This window comes from Felis catus, chromosome C2 (assembly GCF_018350175.1).
Source record: "Felis catus isolate Fca126 chromosome C2, F.catus_Fca126_mat1.0, whole genome shotgun sequence".
NCBI lineage: Eukaryota > Metazoa > Chordata > Mammalia > Carnivora > Felidae > Felis > Felis catus.
Window position 1 is genome coordinate 35,013,118 of NC_058376.1, and position 20,808 is coordinate 35,033,925.

Sequence of the window (20,808 nt, forward strand, 5' to 3'; positions counted from 1 at the left end):
AAATAAAGCCAGGTGCTAGGGAATGAAAAGACAAATGAGCATCAATTTCTGACCTGCCTTCCAGTCTAGTAGGGCTGACAGACAAGTACACAAATAGTTACAGTGTAGTCAGAGAAGTATTGTAATTGATAATTGTACCAAGTACAGCTGAGGCACAGTGTACCACTTCTACTCAAGTTGGGGAGAAGAGGGAAGGCAAATGATAGGCAAATAGGAAGCCCTCCTATTATTTTCCTTATCTTATACATGGAGGTTGTAAGAAACTAACCTTTTCATTATCATTCTCATCCATGGGATATACACTAGAGAAGTCTATGAAGATTTCTAATGCTATTCTATTAATCATAGTATAATTTTATTAAGGAAATAAGTATAACAATATACTTTCAACTTTTGACTGACTGTAGCAATCATATATAGTGATTCTTGAAAAGTTTACATTATACTATCCATTCAGTTTATCAGCATGACTCTCTATTCCTGGTCTTATAAAAAAAAACAAGCTAATGACACTTTAATATTCTTGGTTTCTAGTTTTATACATATTTCCATTAAGCTACCCTCTTGCTCCTTTTTTCCCCCCTTTTCTCCTTTGCTGGCAGTTTCACTGCTAATCCTATCTGACTGTCAGTTTCCAACAAAGAGCAGAAGATGGTCCATTTCAAAAACACTCTAGATGTATGTCAACCATATTTCAATTTAAAAACATACAATACAAAATAAAAAAACACCGTGGAATCACATATCATAGGATTTGGAAAAAAATAGCAAGAAGTAGCATGTTATAATAAAAGTTGCTAGTGATACTTTTTAATCTACATTATAAGAAGAAAATGGAAGAAAGAAAATATATGAACCAAGAAGAAAAAAAAATTGATTTAGGCAGTTTCTGATGCATATTTCCTATTACATCCATTTTGTGAAGTTTCTTACTGCAGATGGTAAACTGACAGTCGAAAGCCAGTATTTCTTAATTAATCAAGAACTAGGTTTCACCAATACAGATTTATTTCACAGGTAAATATTTTTGTATTTCAAAGGTAGGTGAGCAGAGTAATATATTGGCTGTGTTTAAAAGTTTCATTACCTGCTGGGAAAGGGCAGAAATAATTTTTCAAAAAATGGGAAGGAACAAGGTACAGTAGATGGTAACTTGGAAAAGAAAGGCATGGTCACTGAAAGGAAATGTAAAGTTAAAAACAACAAGTTATAAAGGGTGGCCTGTGGCTTACTAAACTTGACATAGACAGAAAGGATGACTATGATAATATCTATTATTTCAAGAGGCAGAATAAAATGAAAAGTAGACAAAACAGTGATGGCATATGCCTTGCTTTGCAATAAGAAGCTGCTGGTTAAAGTTACTATAAATGTCTATGGCAGCTGTAAAACACCTTTTCAGAAAATGTTCACAGAAGAGGAGGCACCATAATATTTATTCACTGAAAGAGTCATGGACAAAGACTTTTGGTTGAGATGGCAGCGCTAAGGGGAAAATGTAAAGATTGTCTGTAGTTGCAAAACCAATCAAAGCAAAAGGAAGACAATAGAGATAAATGGGAAGGGGAAGAGAAGAAGAGAAAGGTACTTGAGGAAGCAGAAAATCTTTAGGGTTTAAGCAAGTAAGTGCTAGGAGGATAAAAGAGTATGAAACAAAAAGAAAGAAGCAAATGAGAAATTATGGAAAAAATATGTGTATCACAATTGACCTGATTTCCAGCCCCACTCACAGCCATTCCTTCCTGGGACACCAGTCATGTACCATCAGAAGTTGGCTCAGAGTCAACACTGAATAAAGCTGTATTGAATGAGTCTTGTTATGCAATTAATCTAGCTGTGGGGGGAATATGTAAATATGGAGGGTGTAGGAAGACCTTGTAAAATGAAATACTCATGGTGATTCCTTGGAGATGAACAGAAAAAGGATTCTGCAAGGATAAACACCTAATGCACTGTTGTAACCTCTAGGAATCTGAAATGTGGGACTTGGGCAAGGGGGAATTTCAATGATTATTTTCACCAGTTTTGTTTGATTTTTTATAGGAATTTGTCATAATTTCTTAATTCAAAAATTAAAGATTTTTCAAAGCTAAAAATGGACTGTTGTTTACACATTGTTTAGATAACTTTGTCAAGGCTATAGGACCAACTAATTGGTTAGACAATGAATGATGGATCCACTATACCTACTGTCTTTTGTAAAAGAGAGAAGGCAGTTGAGCCTAAAGTAAATCAGATGAGTTATGAATTTTTTTCAAGGTATTATTATTTTTTTGTGAAGACAGCCCCACCTTTCCCAGTGGTATCTCCTTTCCCAGTTTATAACTGTATGTTTTCTTTTGAAGATCTTATGCAATAGTTGCTGAAATACAGATTACTAAATTCTTTTTAACATTCTGTAGCAAAGGATTGGATCTGAAGACCCACATTTTAAATAAGTAACTTCTAGGACAGGGGTTGGCAACTTTTTTCTGTAATAGTAAATATTTTAGGCCTAGTATATCAGTAGATCTCTTTTGTAATTCTTCAACTCTGGCTGTGATGCAGAAACAGCTATAGACAACATGTTAAATGGGCATGTCTGTTCCAATAAAACTTTTCTTTTCTTTTCTTTTTTTTTTTTTTAACAAAAATAAGTGGCAGAGTGGATTTGGCCCAAGGGCAATAGTTCCCCCCACCCCTCCTACTCTCTCTATAGAGGATTCTTTTCAAATGGCCTTAAAAGACATTTTGAGGACATTTAACATTAATATACAATATTTTACTTAAGTAAAACTCACAATTTTACTTAAGTAAAACTCACACAATTGTAAAATTCACAAAAGGAGCAAAAGATTCAGGGCAGTGAGATGTAAAAGGTGTCTTCTCTTTTTTCACAGGGATAGTGTTACATCAGGAACTGGAAAACTTAATTGCATGTGTAATAATGCAATTAAGGGGTTTAGTATACTGATTGTCAGCACTGAGCTATTACCACCATAGCCTGCCGTTTGATAAAATGTCAATGATGGAGCACTGCATGATGAAATGCCCTTGACAACATTAATGATAAAATGTCAGTGTTGAGATGCTGTATGGAGAAATGTTCCTACAATGAAAAGTTGTGTAAAAAGGTGTCTTTACAATAAAGTGGTCAGGCAAATGTCCCCACAACAAATGAGTACACATATATGCACATACAAAAATGCACAGCAAGAAATGATATGGTGACTTGTCTGACTAATTGCTTTCAATATAATTTATATTGATAGAAAGCCTTTTTCCCTTTTAAATCAGAGACTGCTAGCACATTTAAATGCCAAAAAGTTTTTTTTCTTTTTTCTTTTTTTCTTTTTTTTCCCTGGGACACTGCAGGTGGCCCCTTTCATCTCTGTGCTTCACACTCCGCAGAATGTTGCCGAGCAGGTGATCCTGGCATCTCTGAGTCAAGAGAGCTAGTTCAAACGCCTGCTTTGCGTTCCCCACCTTTCCCACCTCCTTCCCAGTTGGAACAGTAAGTTCTCTGTGAAAGCTTCTGCAAATGATGACAAGAAGGAGAGTTCTCGGGGAAAGCAACTGAGCTTTAATGCAAGTAAAACTGTTCCAAATGTAAAACACATTTGAAAATCTAAATGTGTGCCCCCTAAACCACATCAATAGAACCTTTAATGATCTTCAGAACCAGCCTTTTCTCTTCCAGTCAGTAGGAAGATTGTTTCAAATCTGTTTGTGCCTGAAGCACTTTTGATTGTGACAGTCTTCTCATTCATGGGCTAAACATGGCGTCCCACTGGAAGTGCCATCCAGGTTCACAGCAATACAGTATGATATGAAAGTATAAACAGAAGTCGGAACTGCATTTCTCCTCTGAGATAACAAGTGCAACTAGATTTTCAGACCACCTATTATGCCATAAAAAATAAAAAGGAAAGAAAAATAAGACCTACTTTATGTCAGCTGCCTGGTTCGTGGCAATGAAACTTAACCAGGTCAATATGGAGCCCTTTAAATGACTTCTGTAGACAGCATCTCCATCCTTGCTCCTGGACAGTTATTAAAATTTTTCATAAGATAAATGCAGAATTATTGACATCAAACTGAATTGCTTTTTGCTTTTTGTGGGTTGGTTAATCATAATTGATTAAATAGTGGATTGTTTCACAACCTGAGTTTTTCTCTTTTGCTTTGAGTCCCTGACCAAAATAAGGGCTCAGCCATACATAATGTTTGGGCTTCCCGACATACAGATTAAGATTTAAGATTCTTGTAACCCTGTTTCTCATAGTAATGAGCTGACTGGATAAAATAACACTGGTTTTCTCTATAGATAAATATACTCCACCCTCATTATAGAACTATTTTCAAAAGCCAAGGATATTGAAAGTTATAACAGTAATGTCAGCCCTCATGATTAAATCATGAGGCACATGAGTTTTTCGTTTAAATTTGATGTTCTCATGATCTCAATATTTTTCATGCAAATCTTGTTATTTCTGCATCCTTTCACACTCCAGCTTAAATTGCTTGTCAATCGCCGTGCTTTTCTTGAGTGCAGCACTTCTGAGCTTCTCCAATACGATTTTATACATCTATTTATTCTATTTATATCTACTTCTTTAGTATATTTTCCCTTAAAGAAGACATTGGTACAGCATTCCAAATCACATTTAACGAAGCCTTTTGAATTGGAAGCAATGACTTTGGAGGCCAAAGGAGATGAGGCAGGAGGATTGGTTTGGCCAGGATATGTGGGGGTGAGGGGGTATTATAGGTTAAGAGAGGAAGAAGCTGTTTTATATTGTAAAATCTATAACATTTTTTCACATTATACCTAAAGTGTTTATATTAGGGGTTGATTAGAGCAAAGGCAAAGCTTCAAGGTAGCAAAGAGAAAGACCATAAATAGGAAGATCATTACAAAGTCTGGCAATAAAAAAGGACCTTAGAAAAAGCCCTCAGAAATAACCCTTGAAATCTCAAATCTTGCAAAGGATCCTAATTTTTCAGAATCTATAGGCCTTTAAATTTTAATTTTTATCCACATGTTCTTTTTTTAGTAAATACTATTTTTGGTTTCTATATTTTCTGGTACCGTCATCTGCTTTGATCTTAGATATCTAAGGGAAAAGGACCAGAGCCAAATATGCTTCAGTCAAAGTCAGTGTTCCTTCTCTTTCTGAATTTTATGAGACTTGCACTGTGTATATCTACAATTGCACAGGCAAGTTTTAGTCCCCTGTCACCAACCGCCCTAGTGCTCCATCTTGCTTTCTCATACAGGGGAATGTATTACTGTGTATCTTGTAAAATCAGTTGCTGTGCTTGCACTGGGCTGGAATGCCACTGGTATAACAAGACATGCACTAATGTGCACTCATGTAGTTGAGGACACTTCTAATTGATTATACATTTATTTGCCACACCACTATTCTCCTTGGAATATCGCTTAAGAAAAAAAAGTGTCTGAATAATCTCATACTGTTTAAGGGATTCCTGCTGTTTGCTAATGAATACACACAAAGCTTTATTTTTCAAATGTGTTCTCAAATGTGTAACCTACTTATTGCTTTTTCCATGCATTTTTATATTCCAGAGGATCCTCTAGTGACAGAACATTTTCAATCATTACTTCTCTTTGGTGGAATCAATTACCTCCTGATAGATTCTCTTTCCAAGTTTAAAATTGCATTTAAAAACTCATCTCTTTTCTGAATTCTAATTGGGTATACTTTGAACTCTAGATTCTTCTAGTGAATATTTGTTTATAAATCTTTCTATGACTTAAAGGGCTTGCTAACACATTTATGGGTTGAGTATAATAACCAACATATAATATGTAATTTTGGGGAGGAATTACATTTATTAAACAAAGATTTTATTTACTCTTAAAGGAAAAGCCAAAAACATAGTCCTGATAGGGTAAAAATTGAGAAGTGCCAATATATTTTAAACATATTTTATTCTGCCTACACAATTTGTCTAAAGTCTCATTTGAAGACATCAAAAAAAGAATTGCTTATAATTGTCTCCCTCTTACAGAATTATATATAGTGGATCATTTATATTCTTTATGTATAAAGGAGCCCATCAGCTTTTCAGTGGTTATTATTTTGCAAATTTATTAATCTGCATTATAACCAAGAGGTGAGAGAGTAGGCAAAACATCGACTTTTAATCATTATTCTACTATGTGTGAACATTTTATTGGCAACTGTCATGTACAGAAGACTCCACATTATGATATTTGTTTTTTACAATAACCCTATGAAATGGGAAGTTTTAGTCCTGCTGTTCAGATGAGGAATATAGGAATAGAACTAAAATGACTTGTTTGAACTTCTATAATTAATTAATGGCAGAGTTGGCAGAGTTGAAAATAGCTATAGCTTACTCCAAAGTTATTCATACACTTTCTAATATGGCACCTTATCTCTCAGAGTAGACTGTAAAACATTCTTGATTTAAAACATGTGCAGGGTGCCTGGGTTGCTCGATGTGTTAAGTGTCCGACTCTTGGTTTCAGCTGAGGTCATGATCTCACAGTCATGAGCTTGAGCTCTGCAAGGAGCTCCACATTGGGCTCCATGCTAAGCTCTCCCATGCTGAGAGCGGAGCCTGCTCGGGATTCTCTATTTCCCCCTGTCCCTGCCTCTACCCCCCTACAGTCTCTCTCAAAATAAATAAACATTAAAAAAATGTGCAATTTTATTGATAGAAGGAATTTTCAGGGCTTCACTTGGAACCACTTATTTTACTTAAAAACAAATCTTATTGCTTGTTTAACAGATCTTTTTAAATCCCTAATATGAGATACTGAGTAGAAAGTGGATAGAGGAAAGACATTAATGCTGAAGACATACCTGGCAACCACTTTTAACTTAAGATCACATGGGAGACATACAGTGACATGCAATGGAAATAATGCAAAACTTAATTCCCAACCTCAGCACTCTGGAGGATTTAGCACTATTCCAATAGGGGTAAATCCAACTGCTGAAGCCAAAGAGAAAATTTGATCCCAGCTTCTTCTGACTTTAGGTGAGTGCAAGACCATTCTTTTAAGTCAAGGTCACAAAATCTCCTCCTTAGTCTTTTTAATTGGGCTGGCTGTGTCTTTAAAAATATGAATTTGAATGCCTTTAGATATTCAAATGTTTGCTTTAATCACAGGCCCTATTACACACTGCCATTTTATTCCAAACCTACTGGAAACACTTATATAAACATCTTAGCCCATGAAAATATTTGAGTTTGCAACTCTTACCCTGATATGTCACGTACAGATAGGCTCCTTTTCCTACTTACTCCAGTTCCACCCATGGTTCTTCTAGAGTACCCAAGAGGGCTAGGATTAGGGTGAGATGATTTTACCTTGAGCATAAATTTGAGATGGCACCAAAAAGCTCAGTACTCCAAATAAAAGATATAATAATGCAATATTAAAAAAAATCAAAATTAAAAGGCACCTGGGTGGCTCCGTTGGTTGAGTGTCCAACTTCGGCTCAGGTCACGATCTCATGGTTTGTGAGTTCAAGCCCCCTGTCGGGCTCTGTGCTGGCAGCTGGCAGAGACAGGAGCCTGCTTCAGATTCTGTGTCTTCCTCTTTCTCTGCCCCTGTCCTGCTCATGCTCTGTCTCTCTCTCTTTCTCTCAAAAATAAATAAATTTTTTTAAAAATTCATTTAAAATAATGAATATTTTAAAAATATTCATTAAAATATTAATGATAAACAAAATAAAGGCATCCCATCATTCTTACTCTGGTATCCAAACTGTCTTCTAGAGATTGTTTTTGTAATAATCACCTCAAATCTAAAGTCCTCATTCTTACTTGGTTAGTTTCTGCTTCTCCTGTCCCATAACCTAATCTGAAAAAAAAAAAAAAATGGAGAGTAGCTACTGATCCTGATTGGAAGAGAGGAACTCAAACAGTAAACCCATATGGCTTTATTCAGAATATGAGCCTGCATTCCATACACCTTGAAGAAAGTCTCTGTATAGTTAATAATTTTAAAACAGCAATAGCTAACAATTATTGAGGATTTTTGTGGAGGCTCTGTGCTAGGCACTTCATTTGAGTCATTTTGCTAATGCCTGACAACTATGTTATGTGATAGAGATTGCTATTATTCCCAGTTTACATATGAACCTAAGTCATTTGCCAAGTTAATACATGGTAGAGTAAGGGATTAAATTAGAACAGCATAATTGCAGAACACACATTTTGAAGGAGATAACTAAAACTGACTCTGAATCATAAATAGGAGGCTAAATAATTTTACCTGGAGAAGCAGGAACATGCTACTCTAGGAGAACTTATTTAAAACTGGTTATCATGTGATAATATTTGGAGATTTCTTTCCAGCTTCCCTTTTTTTCATCATCATCATCATCATTATTTTAATAACTGCATCGCAGCTCTCCCCCGTAACTAGGAGTATTCATTGTCTAAGCAAAAGGACAGTCTAGGACAGAACAAAGTAATTTTTCTGTTTTAAATTTTCAGATTAATTTTGTTTTTAATTCTCCAGCAGAGATTATGAACTTGAAAGCCCTCCAATTTTTAATTGTTGTATTTGATAAAGAAATGGGCACTTTTATTTCTAAAACCTGGGCCTAAAATACCAAGAGCCATGGCATGGAAGACTCATCTGGTTATAGCAACAACTAGAGTGAGGAGAACTCCAGGATGATGTTAGAACTTTCAGATAGGTAAGAATTTGGCCATCAAGAATAAGAGGGAGATTTAGAGATGTTAAGTGTGGTGACTTTCTGCGTGCAGGGAAACAAGCATTGCGGAGAAACCCCACACTCGATGTGGTGCTTAACAGGTAAAGTACACTGACTGTTTTGCCACTTAAAAAAAATATTTATTTAAATTCAAGTTAGTTAACATACAGTGTAGTATTGGTTTCAGGAGTTGAACCCAGTGATTCATCACTTACATAAAACATCCAGTGCTCACCCCAACAAGTATCCTCCTTAATGCCCATCATCCATTTAGCACATCCCCCACCCACCACCCCTCCAGCAACCCTCAGTTTGTTCTCTGTATTTAAGAGTTTGCTACTCTTTTAGTGGGACTGTAAGTAGTGTCACATGGTTTGATATTGTATGTCTCAGTAGTGTGCGGGGAGGACAGCCAAAACTATTGAAGTGGATGCATTTGGAATAAACAGGTTGCAGAGTGAATGTACTGGAAAGGAAGAGGCCATAGCAGGACCTCTGACATCTTCAGTTGGTAAAAAGGGATTAAAAAAAAACACTCAGAAGAGGCCATAGGGAATGGAGAGGACCATAAATTTGTTGCAGCACCCTTTTTTTCCCTTACCCCTTGCTGTCCCTCTGTGCCCCGATGTTTTGTTAACCTTCCTTGGAGCCAGAGTCATCCAGGAAGAAGGCAAGGCAAAGAGGGAGGTAGGAATACTGTATTGACTGCATAATGATAACAAAGAGATTGCGATTTAAATCAGAAGTGATTGTGTCTACTCTTGAATTTGCAAAGTTGAAGTTTCCTTAATCTTCAGAAATGGGGAACATTGAAATAAAAGTACTTGTGAGAAATAATGGAAAGATATTATTGCATATCTGAGTGTTGTAATGGTAAATTTATAGCAGCTGTAGAAAAATAATTTAACAATCTTATGGTACTTTAAGCTTCAGTTATCTAGAAAATTAATCTATGTGGAACTCTGTTCTCTCACTATGATAGAAAGTTAGAGCATCATTTTGTGTATAAAATATCAATTAAATTTAGTTACCCATCTAACAATAGAATCTGAACTGTAAATTTTAATATTCTAGAGACTTTAGTATAATTATCAAATGCCTTTTATGACTATTATATCTTGGGACTTAGAGATGCCAGATTATACCAAAATCCAATAAAAAAGTAAGATATTTTTATGATCACACATCAGCACTGATCTACCATTTTCTCTGGTGTTTTTCAGTTTATCAAATTAAGTTTGATGATTTTTGCTCATAAATCCATATTCATCTTCTATATTAAAAAAATCCTGTAGTGTATGTTTTACTGGGGTTTAATGTATTTCACAGTCTAAATTCAGCTCATATTTAAATTGTAAGTAGCACACTAGAAATCAGCAGAGGAAAAATGAAGAAATTGGAGTTCAAGACAGAGTCTGGCAGCAAAAAGAAAAGCCACTTTTTTGGTTATTCTTCCAAACCTTAAAAAATTATGAATGTGACAACACTGGACTCTGAGCTGCTTGCTATAAACTTCTTTTAGTTGCATGCTCAAGGTGAAGTAGAGTTTCATTTATATAAGGGTATGTGCTTCTGGGATTCATGATATCTACTAGAGAAATATCAGACATTCTTATAAATCACAGGGAGAAATGTGAGGATTTTAAGGAACCCCCAAAATAGAAGTTCAAAGAAAATGCTATGCCTTGGTAAAGATATTTCAGACATTAAAACTGAATTTTTGTGTACTGGGATATTTTTTCCCCAATATGCTGAAGGAGAGCTAAGGCTACAGTGATATGATATGAAAACTACAAATATTAGGAATCAGTAAAAACTTTCCCTTTTCTGAAGTCAAGGTGAGCTATCTTAGCAAACTTTACCTACCTTAAAGTAAGGATTCTCCTACCCACATATTTCTTTTAATTATTATTTGATAATATAAAGTGTTAAACTGTATAATTTCTTACTTTGAATTAACCATCATATTATTTCAACTCAAAGTAGCAAAAGAAAAACATCCCTCTCTACTATATATTTGGAAACATCACCTGTTATCTGATAGAATAATTATTGTTATTTTGGTTTCTAGATTAAAAGCAAATGGCAGGTAGAATGTAAGTAGGGATTGCTGGGAAGAAGGCCAGAGGAAATTGGAGTTAGAAATGTAAAATGTGTGCAGGAGTTTGTCTAAGGAAAAGCAAAGCCACTATGTTTGGAAAAGGTTGAAATCTCATTATTTTGCAAGAGGTACATTAACAACTGCAAAAGCTTCAGAAATTCCAGGTAATCAAGAATCTTAGAAGCTCACTGAGCCAGCATGCTTCTTCCCATGAGTGCTGCCTCTATAAAGCAGATTTTTCATTTTCACATTAATAGCATGGTTGAGAAGCTCTTGATAGAGTAGCTTCTGGGGGAATGGAATTTGTCTGAAGAAGAAATAAGCCTGGAAAAGCCAGAGTAGCCATAACTAAAGGCTGAAATTTACTTCCCTACCAGGCCTTCTTTGGGGCGGGGGTTGGGGTGGAGGAGCTCTGTTTTTGAAATCATGTTGTGTTTCTGACAATTTAGAATTCCTGGAATTATTGGGCATCAGAAAGAAAAGTATTTTAAAAGCATCTTGTAGGCAGGTTTTATTTCTTTAATTATATAAAATGTTTAAAGAGACAGAAAAGATGCTTGACGTCTCCCCGGATTTCACTGAACAGTTGTATTCATGATAAATCTGTAGCACCTTTACCCTCTGTCTTCTATTACTCTGCTAGTTACTGACTGTAGCCCGAGGTAAAGTGATTGCTGTTCCCTCTCTCTCTTCATTTCCACCTCCTAACTGTGCTCCTTGATCACTGCTCTCCTACCTTCACACATTTTCTCCCTGATGTCCTCATTTCTTTATAGCACAATTTCGAGTGTGGATTTCCCTGGTGGAGAAATATAGCATGGTCTGAAAATGAAGCAGAACAGAGTTCTATATTGATGTAGATGACCCAGACAATACAGTGAGTTTTTTTTAAAAGGAAAACCCAAAACCTGAAAAGAAAGCAAACAAAAATCCCAAGTAAATGGGAAATAAAGCAAAAAGCCAAAATCCAAGGGGCACCTTGATTTTCTTCACACCACTCATTACAACCCTGAGCAGTTTACTCCATAAATATGCAAAGGAAGGTTTTTTATTTACAGGAGTGTTTGGTTTGACATAGCTAAAAACATTTCCCAGGTACACTGGAAAATTATTAAATTTGAACACATCCCTTTTCTTATCCTATTTGATACACTATGTTGAGGAAGGGCAAAAAGTCACCTCTGGTTTTATAACTCCTAATACTAAAGCTTTACTATTGTGTTTAATTTTATAAAGTTTTCATAAATAAAATTAATGTCATATATACTATTTTGTAGATTAAAAAAATAAATTAAAACACACATAATTAATAAACAAAAAGTTATTAAAATCTTATATCAGGAGGTGCCTTGGTCACTCAGTCAGTTAAGCATCCAACTCTGGATTTTGGCTCAGGTGAAAATCTCATGGTTCATGGGATCGAGCCCTGCAACAGGCACCATGCTGACAGCATGGAGCCTGGTTGACATTCTCTCTCTCCTTCTCTCTCTGGTTCTCTCCCACTCATGATCTCTCTCTCTCTCTCTCAAAATAAATATACTTAAAAAAATCCATTCTTCTCTTCTTAAAAAAAAAGTCTTATTTCTAAAAAAATAAACTTCTCTGCCTTGCTCTGTATTAGTGTTGTTCTCAACTCTTTTTAACTTTTTCTTCTGTGTATTTGTTCTCATATTTCTAAATAATATTATAACATTGCTAACTCTTGATTTTGTATAATTTAGGCTTCATCCATTGACTTCCTGTTATGGCAGATGAGGAGTTAGCTCTCTGAGATCTCCTTCTCTGTTTTCCCTTCATTATCCCAATATCATCATGTCCCAAAGTGAAGTTAAAATTATATTTATGTTTTATATCGTTGTAAATAAATACTATTTACTGTTGAGGAAAGGAACATACCAAATTTATTTTCTTGAATATTTTTTTTCCCTAGAGTCAGAAACTTCCTTATTGTTCTCAGGTGTCTAGTTGTCTGTCTACCAGTTCTTTCCATACCCTCCAACAGCGTGCAGTAGAGCTTTCACGTGATCAGATGTATCCAATTATTTTTCCATTGCATTTTGTCTGTCCACCAGGTTCCCCCCAGAATGGATTATTACCTACTGCTTGAACACAGGTTCCTAATGTTTTAGGCCAGCTATGGCAGCTATGATGCTGGAAATTGCTCTCACTAGACTTTTATTGCTAGAGCTCTATTTCTTGATTTCATGTCTTCTTTATTGGTTGCCTTTGCATGTTAAAAAATGACTTTGATACCAATTAATGAAAAATTAATTAATTAATTAATTTATTTATTTATGAATTTGTTGAAAAAGCCTATGGCATTTTTCCACTGCATTGTGCTTTGGAAATAAGAATATCTAAAGGCTCTAGGTATACAGTATAGTAACTGACCCCTAAGTTTCTTATTGTTTTTAACCTAGTCAAGTGCCTTCATAAGGCACTTCATAAGGCACTTTTTAACTTAAACAAATTGTTTTAATGTTTATATATTTTTGAGAGAGAGAGAGACTGAGTGTGAGCAGGGGAGGGGCAGAGAAAGAGGGAGACACAGAATCTAAAGCAGCATCCAGGCTCTGAGCTGTCAGCACAGAGCCCGACGTGGGGCTTGAAACCATGAACTGTGAGATCATGACCTAGGCTGAAGTCTAAGGCTCAATGGATTGAGCCACCCAGGCCTCCAAAATATTCTTTTTTAAAAAATTTTCTTTAAATGTTTACTTTTGAGAGACAGAGTGACAGAGCATGAGCAAGGCAGGGACAGAGAGAGAGGGAGACAGAGGATCCAAAGCAGACTCCAGGCTCCGAGCTGTCAGCACAGACAGAGCCTGACGTGGGGCTTGAACTCACAAACTATAAGACCATGACCCGAGCTGAAGGCAAACACAACCGACTGAGCCACTCAGGCATCCCACTTAATAAAATAGTTTACATAAGATAATAATTTGTGAATATAAATGTATTAAATTTCTGTAATAATCTTTAAATTATACTAGTGGGAAATTGTATCTCTCAGGTTTATCTGATTTGAGAAATAACATTACAACATTGAAATTTTCTAAATGAACTGGAAGATTTTTTTTGAGAGGGCACTGACATGAAGCCACACACACACACACACACACACACACACACACACGTATATGTGTATATGATATTATATATAATACATATGTATAATGTACATATATGTATGTGTACATGTACATATATAAATACCATTTGAAATGGAGACAGAATGAACACTGAGTGCTGTGTTTACACTGATTTTATTTTTTTGTACTTTTTTATTATTGAAATATAGCTGACATAGGATATTATATTTGTTTTGGGTGTAAAACATAGTGATATGACAATGCACTAAATTCTTTTACCTACACGATTGCATTTAGTTCTCTGATAGGCTATATGGTATACCTGATGAAATACAGAATTTGAAGTTAATGGTCATGGTTTTTGAATCCTGGTCCTGATAGATAATATGGGTAAATTGACTAGCACATACTACTGCTTCCATTAATGCTACTTTTATATGACTATCATATATTACAACAACAGCTACTACCACTACTACATTTTATAGGTAAAGAAACTAAGAGCTTAGACAGGTTAATAAATTGAATCAAAGTCATATTCCTGGTAAGGGGGAAAATAGGGATTTGAGAAAGGATTTCTTTTTCTTTTTCTTTTTTTCTTTTTCTTTTTCTTTTATTTATTTATTTTTTAAGTAGGCTTCACACCTGTGTGTAGACCAATGTGGGGCTTGAACTCACAGCCATAAAATCAAGACCTGAGCTGAGATAAAAAAAAATCAAGCACCTAACCAAGTGAGCCACCCACAAATCCCTGAAAAAGAATTTTTCTGAATGACTCTTAAACCTTCTCAGTATGTTACACACTCTATATCAGAAGCAAACAAAGCTATCCCCATAATTTGAGACCTTTTGATTTACAGAGTAATAAATATCCCACTGACCTCTGCAAAGGACAAGGTAGTTCAGAAGGACAATCTAACTCTGCTTAGAAAGCTAATCATTGTATGGTTTGGACCAGAAGAGTAGAAATTTTTTTGTTGGAACCTATAATAAAACATTTGTCTCTGGTTTTCCAGTGACTAACTGTAGGACCAATTACCAATCACAAATTACAAGTTGTTTTTTTTTTTTTTAATTGTATCCTAGACATTTTGTATATTATGTATGAGACTATTCGGTCATGCTCAAATCTTATATTTGAGCAGGCTTTCTTGTAATACCATGCTGATGGGCACAGGTTGGGGGGCACCAGGTCACCTCATCACTGCCAAATGGAGGTACAAACCCAGGTATTCCTTTGTTGGCCATCTAGAGAGGGGTAAGTAGTAAGAGCTTCCTTACTGCTGGGGATGGGGGTTAAGTTCATGCTCCTTATTAAGGCATATGCTGACCCCATAAGGGCTGGGAGGGGGAGGATCTCCTTGAAATTCTCCCCATGTGGCCTGCATGGACATCATAGGGTAGTAGGTAAGACTTGTTACTGTTGGAAAGTAGGGAAAGTCCAGGCTTCCCACTGGGCCTCTTGGGATACCACTTTGGTAGGGAGATTACCTTATCACCACCTGTTGGAGGTGGGAGTCCTGGATCCCATGTGGTCTCCACCAACATCATAAAATGAGGAAGCTTTTTATCTCAAGGCAGGCATGTAATTCCCAGCTCTGACTCCACTCTGACAGGGATGAGCACTTCATTGCTGCTTCAGAGGAGCTAATTTTAAGCTTTCTACTTGGGCTTTGTTGATCAGAGTGGAAGTGGGCCATGGATTTTATCTTTTTTCCCCAGTTTTACTGAGATATACATGACAACATTATGTAAGTAAGGTATACAACAGTGATGATTTGATATCATTGATGAAATGATGCTAACAGTGAGATTACTTAACATATCCATTACTTCACACAGTTACTAATTGTGTGTGTGTGTGTGTGTGTGTGTGTGTGTGTGGTAAGAACATTTAAGATTTATTCTCATAGCAAAGTTCAAGTATACATTATTGTTAACCATAGTCACGATGCTCCACTTTAGAACTTACCTATCCTATAACTAAAATTTTGTACTCTTTGACCAACATTTCTCCATTTTCCTCATGCCCTATGGTTTTTCCCCATGGTGCTTGGCTGGACTAGATTAGTTATCATCTAAAAACTTTTTGTCTTGCTGTGCTTCCCTTGCCTGTTCCTTTGTCTAATGAGAGCAGGTTTTAGTTGGACTTTTTTGGTTTGCACCCAGTGGTATTTCTGGATTGCTGCTTCTCCAGCATCTCATCTGGGATGTATGAGGCCGAAAGAAAACCCAGTGAGTTCACTACCATGTCATTTCTCAGGTCCTGAGATCTCCTGTTGGTCTGCCCTTCTCCATCCTCCCTTTATAGTCTTGTTATGTTTGTTTTGTATAAAATGTCCAGAGTTTTAGTATTTCTTAGTGGGAACACTAGAGAGAAGGGCATCTACCCCACATCAGATAAGGTATTTTGTGAGAAATCAAATAGCTATATTCTGGGTTAGGAGATTATAGGGAACACATTGCAAAGCAGAAAACTGCTTCCTGGCCTTGGTGAAAACAGCAGGCCAGGTTCCGCTTATGTAATTAATGTATATTTAGGGGTTAGGTCCTGCCAATGCTCATAAATTCCTTAGACCATATTTTACCTTGTCAATTTGTTTTTCTGCACATTTTCTATATGTTCTTACTGTATGTAGCTCACTGACATATTGCTCATTGTTTCCCTAAATGTATGCTCAATAAATACGGGAGCTAGAGAGCAGCTCCGGGAGACTTCCCTTAGCGTCTCCTCACCTCTCTTGACTTGCATGGAGTCTTGAGTAATCTTTTCTGCTATCTTCGTCTTTGCTGGACAAAACCGAAAGCTGAACCCACAGTATTTAAAACTGGAAGTCCTTTACCCACTTTCAAGTCCTATGGTTTTCATTGAAACTAATAATGAAATTGGTCCACTTTACTCATAGAACTATTTAAAAAACACGAACACAGAATTTTTTTCTTAGACACTACTGTTAGTTCTGAACCTCATACGTTACATATCATTTCTGTGTGCTCCTCAGGGTATACTAAACAAAATTGTTGGGAAGTATGGGAAATACAATGTTTGGGGGGATAGGACTATTGAGCCATAGTGTGGTCCCTTGACAAACAGCATTAACATCAGTTAGACATGTGTTAAAATTACAAATACCCATCCCCACCTAAGATCTATGGATTAAAGAACTCTGAGAGTGGGATCCAGCAATCTGTTTTTAAACAAGGTATTTTTAATTTGAGCTAAGGTTTGAGAACCACTGAACTAAGGGAATGCCTGAGGACTCTTGCAGTTTAGTATGGTCTGCTGGTGGGAGAATGCTCCAGAGCCCCGACATTAATAAGCTATGCTGTACGTGTATGACCTTATCCTGAAGGCTTCTCACGCAGCCTTTTCTACTTCTTCCTTAATTCTATGGGTAAGCAAAGGGAAAGAAAGTAGGCATGCTTGATGCTGAAGTTACAAGTTGCCTGTACAGTCTTGGAGTAGATAGGAACTCAAATCTACTTATTTCCACATGAGAAATATTAATATAGTCAGAGCCTACCTTCCATTTAAGTCTCAGAAAAAAAGAAGAATGTTTAAGGGTTTCTTGTATAAAATATGCTTAAAATTCCACTACGGAAATTATTTTAAAGAAATTGGCATTTCCCCAAAGGAAAAAGCAACACATAAAGCTGCCTTTTCCTTAGTAATAGAGGAGGAATAAATTGAAAGCTAATAGACTCTAAGCCTCTGTGTGAAGAAGATCCAAGATATGCAAAGAGGCCATAATGAGAGGGAATGCGGTTGGGGACTTAAGTAGGAGTGTGCCAAACCAGCTTGGCTGCCCTGCAAGTTCAGGACTTGTGGAAAGCAGCATCAGTGCTTTGGAATGCCATGGGTGCCCATCTATAAGTGGCCCATTCTGACTGAGTTGGTTATTGTCATCCATCATTACTAACAGCACTTAGGGGAACTTAATAATCCTATATGTTTGTAGGCAGAGAAGCATCTAGCTTTTCAGTGAGACCGTTTTCTCAGTTAAGGTGAAATACAAACTATGCATGGTAAGGGACATTCTTTAACTCAGTTGAACATTATCTTTCTTCTTATTATTTCTTAAAGACATCACAATTCCAGGTGTCTTTCGACACCATAGTTCATCATCATCTACCTTAAGGATTCTGTAATGTTTGAAATCTCTTGGCCCTCAGGGGTGGATGGAATCACATCTCACTTGCTCCCCTAAAAGGCACAAAATCAAATTACACCAAAAGGCTCCTTAGAGTACAGCTCTTTGCCAATTACTTGAATTATTTTCAGCCACTTTGGCACATTTCCCCTCCAGACGAAATGGAAATCTTTTAGTCTGCACCAGTGAAGGATTTCATATTTCTTAGTGCTTCCACATATACAGTATAATGAGAATAAAAGCTTCTCTGCCTCACAGATCTTTCCTATGGTGCCATAATGCAGGGAAAATAACATCCATTTCTAACACATGAAGCCCACATATTTTCTAAGGAGGAAGAGAAAGACATTAACATTACACAAGAAAACTATTTGCTCTTTGCTTTACATTTCCAAATTTGAGCACACCAGAGATTTCAGACTTCAAAACTACATACATCTGTGCTGAGATATGGACCCTCTAAGGTGCTTCATTATTGGCACTGAAAGCTGGTTTCATGAAACACCTGCTCTGAGTAAGCAATGTGATCAGAGAGTGTCAGCAGGGCAGACAGATTTTAAATGGAAGATTGTTACTTACCCAAAAGCCATTTGGAAGCTAAAAAACAGCAATATCAGCAAACCAGTAACAATACCTTAAATATCCCCAAGTACATTATTAACACTTCCAGCCCTCGAAAGATCAGATGACTTCTTTTAAAAGTTTTTGTGTCTCAAGAGAACAAATCTTTCCTCCACATTTATCATTTTCTAAAAATATTATTTTGCACTGATAGCCTTACTTATCTTTTATTATTTCCACTTGGCCCTTTATTTTCCCTTTTGATTTGTTATTTCTTCTCCACCAGTGCCAAAACAGCGTTCACTGAAATCAGTCCCAGTTGCTCAGTATTCTTCCCTGTTTTCAGTAGTACAGCCCTTAAGGATTGAATCCCTTGCCTAGAGCATTAAGAACTGGGGGAAAAAAATTCACTACTCATTGCTTTGCTTGCAGTTCTCATTTGGACTAGTGCTTGCAGAAATGGAACTGAACTTTCTTCACTGTTACTGCATCTGTAAGGTAATTGCCTAAACTTGTTGAGCCAATCGCAATTGCTGTTCTGGAGTTTTGCAAACGTGAAGAATCCGATGAAGCAATTTGTAAGCCATATGGGGTACATCCCTCTTTCCCCACTCAAAATCATATTGCTCTCTATAGGATTTTGTATGACCCTTATGAAACATTACAGTCCAGAATTCTATTTTAAAACCTCTAAACATTAGCGATTTTTTTTTAAATCATTCTCGTTTATGGTATCATTTTCATTGCCTAAATCTTATATTAAATGAAAGGGGCTTGAAACTCTTTAGCACTCTCTCCAAAATTTTGGGTAACTCAAAGAAATAGCATTTAATAAGAGAGAGAACACACACACAAGATAGCCCTGTAAAATGAGAGGAGGTGTAATATGTCACATGCTTGCAGCATATTTTTTTTTCCTACTACAACATTTGTGTTCAGTGTAGACATTCCAAAATGCCTCATTACTACTGCGTCCTGAGTTGGAGAAATGAAATATATATGATATATAAAGAGAGAGACAGAGACAGAGAAAGAAACAGAGAGATGGAGACAGAAAGAGCTTCATACCTTTAAAAGAAGCTCAGAGAATTTAAAAGCTTTATGTATTCTTTAGCTCAGAGGCATAGTGAATAAACAAATTATGTATTTCCTGGACCATATTCCTATGCCTGCTTGTAAAATTTAAAGTACTTCCCTTCAGAAGGGAAGGTATTATTTCTGACCCAGTTGAATCCTCACTGAATGCCTGAAGAACTAACTTAGCCCTTCATATTTGATGCCATACAGGTCATTGTCTCCTCAAAGAGACAATTACTGAAAACCAGTCCAATATTTAAAATTTTAAACCTTTTTCTGTCTCTTATAGATCAATCATTGGAAAGATAAAATAATCACTTAAAAGTAATCCTGCAGGTCTTAGTACACATATTTACCTTGTTGTCTCATTGTTTTTATAGCCATATTATTCACAAATCCTTGATTAATGAAATGTACTGACTTGGCCTAGAGAAGCATTATAGTGAGACTCAAGGCAAATGCCTAAGAAACTTCAGTTAGCTTAGGACAGTGCAAATGATAACACCTGCAAAACAAGACAGGGTGTGTTGTTATGCAAGAGCTATAAATGTATAAATCTTGTAACACTTGAGAGTTCACAAGAATCGAAGTGGGACGGAGATTGTACAGAGCATTTTGTAGTGTTATCAGGCTATCTATCCACAGGAAGCAGTGGAACCATTTCAGTGCAGTGTGGCAATTATAATGATTAGTAAAAATCATAAATGGAAAACTGTACTTATATGGATGTGCGACATAATAATGACTGATAGAAAAATACTTGTGAGGGGCGCCTGGGTAGTGCAGTCGGTTAAGCGCCGACTTCAGCCAGGTCACGATCTCACGGTCCGTGAGTTCGAGCCCCGCGTCTGGCTCTGGGCTGATGGCTCGGAGCCTGGAGCCTGTTTCCGATTCTGTGTCTCCCTCTCTCTCTGCCCCTCCCCCGCTCATGCTCTGTCTCTCTCTGTCCCAAAAATAAATAAACATTGAAAAAAACATTAAAAAAAAAAAAGAAAAATACTTGTGAGCCATCTGAAGAGAGTCAAAATTGGGGTTTGAACAGGAGCTATGTACTTGAAGGAGGCCATAGCGGTTGTGTGGAAAATGGCGGGGTGGGGAGGAGAACAATGGAGGTCACA

General features: G+C 36.5%; 1 long non-coding RNA gene across 1 annotated transcript in view; it reads left to right on the top strand.

Annotated features, from left to right (window-relative positions):
* LOC102901880 overlaps positions 1 to 20,547 on the top strand; it is a 222,595-nt gene extending 202,048 nt beyond the window's left edge. The window contains exon 9 of the long non-coding RNA XR_006584933.1: positions 19,046 to 20,547. This is a non-coding gene — a long non-coding RNA (uncharacterized LOC102901880). The remainder of the gene's footprint in view (positions 1 to 19,045) is intronic.
* The last annotated feature ends 261 nt before the right edge of the window (positions 20,548 to 20,808 follow it).